Below are 2,362 nucleotides of genomic sequence, written 5' to 3' on the forward strand. Positions count from 1 at the left end.
GTACAATAAATACTATAGCTTAGAGCCATCCTGCGTCCCTGGTCACCGGTGGATCAAGCCTTCAGAACAACAAAATCAATCAAACAACAACAATCAATTCAAAAATCAATCAAACAACAAACAAAAATTGAACACTACAGCTAAAAATCTTGTACAGGCTTCTACAGCTGAAAATCTTGTACAGGCTGAAATATTCTACATTCTACAGCTGAAAATCTTGTACAGGCTGAAAATATTCTACATTCTACAGCTGAAAATCTTGTACAGGCTTCTACAGCTGAAAATCTTGTACAGGCTGAAATATTCTACATTCTACAGCTGAAAATCTTGTACAGGCTGAAAATATTCTACATTCTGCAGCTGAAAATCTTGTACAGGCTTCTACAGCTGAAAATCTTGTACAGGCTGAAAATATTCTACATTCTACAGCTGAAAATACATTAATTATGTATAGTACATGTATAATACATACTACATAAAATAAATAAAATAAAAAACAAATTATTATTATTATTTTACCCGATACTCAAAATGAGTATTGGGGTATATTAGATTTGTGGTAAAAGTGGATGTGTGTAACGTCCAGAAGGAATCGTTTCCGACCCCATAAAGTATATATATTCTTGATCAGCATCAATAGCCGAGTCGATTGAGCCCTGTCTGTCTGTCCGTCTGTCCGTCCGTCCGTCCGTCCGTCCGTCCGTCCGTCCCCTTCAGCGCCTAGTGCTCAAAGACTATAAGAGCTAGAGCAACGATGTTTTGGATCCAGACTTCTGTGATATGTCACTGCTACAAAAATATTTCAAAACTTCGCCCCGCCCACTTCCGCCCCCACAAAGGACGAAAATCTGTGGCATCCACATTTTTAAAGATACGATAAAACCAAAAACGCAGAATCGGTGAGGATGAGCATATCTTCTACAGTGCAAAATCTGAACCAGATCGTATAATGATTATAGCCAGAATCAAGAAAACAATTTCATTCTTTCTCGCTCTGTCTCTCTCTAACACACAGGTTTCATGGTCGGTTTTGTCAATTGCAAAATATGAGTTCAAGGATCTCAGAACCTATAAGAGCCAGAGCAACCAAATTTGGTATCCACACTCCTGTGATATCGGACCTTGACCGTTTCGTGGCCAAATTTCGCCACACCCCCTTCCGGCCCCGCAAAGTACGAAAATCTGGGGCATCCACAAATCTCAGAGGCTATTAAGGCTAGAGTAACCAAATTTGGTATCCGCACTTCTGTTAGATCTCACTATAAAACGTATATCCCAGAATTTCGCCCCACCCCCTTCCGGCCACACAAAAGACGAAAATCTGTTGCATCCACAATATTGCACATTCGAGAAAACTAAAAACGCAGAATCATAGATAATGACCATATCTATCGGATTGCTGAATCTGGATCAGATCCGATTCTTTTTATAGCCAAAAGGAACAAATTAATTTGCACTGGCTACGCAGCCCCCGACGTCACGCTCAGACTGATTTTCTGTCTCTCTCGCACGCGCTCTTTGTCGTGTCGTTTAATATTAGCGGCGTCTGCCGGAGGAGAGTTATACTGACTTAGTATCGGGTATAACCGTAGAGTTGCGGTGTCCGCAGCAACTCACAACGTTCCCCCTCGTTATTATTGTTATTATTATTAAAATTAATATAATTATACTACATACTACAAAATATTTTCTAACGTCTTATTTAATAATTTAATTTTTTGGTCCATTATTTGAAGAGCCATGAACACTACAGTTGTAGCATAATATACTGGGTTTCTGTTGAAATCTTCTTTAAACGATACTTTCATTATGTTTAAAAAAATTGTTGATAAATGCTTGCCACGTTCCTCGAAGGTATTGCTGTTCATGTTGTTAAAACATATTGGTTCGTTTCTAAATTCGAAATGTTTTTCAACAGCGCGTAATAAGTTCATTATTTCATTTTTAATGATTTCTTTAACTTTATCAGACATTAGGTAGTCGGGCAAGTTGTCTACCGACTTCGTAGCCTCAAAGATACTCTTGTAATTTTCTTTCCTGTATTCCTTGACATTCATATTTGACAACAACACATCCTCATGTATATCATTTTTTAGGATAACCTTTTTGAGGTGGGGCAGATCCCACAATATGGGGAATTTTCCCCTTACACTTTTGCACGGCATGAAATTTGCCAAGCAGTGGTCGGATCCAACTGCCAACAGTTGACTTGACAAGCCCCCACTCTCAACCTCCCTCAATACTAAATCGACTCCTTCCTTGACCGCATTCCTGCCTAGAGCAGATGTTTTGGAAACGGGACAAATGTGGAAATACAAATAATGAATTTCATTCCCGTTAATTGGGATTGCAGCGACTGCAA

Source organism: Drosophila miranda, assembly GCF_003369915.1.
Source record: "Drosophila miranda strain MSH22 chromosome Y unlocalized genomic scaffold, D.miranda_PacBio2.1 Contig_Y3_pilon, whole genome shotgun sequence".
NCBI lineage: Eukaryota > Metazoa > Arthropoda > Insecta > Diptera > Drosophilidae > Drosophila > Drosophila miranda.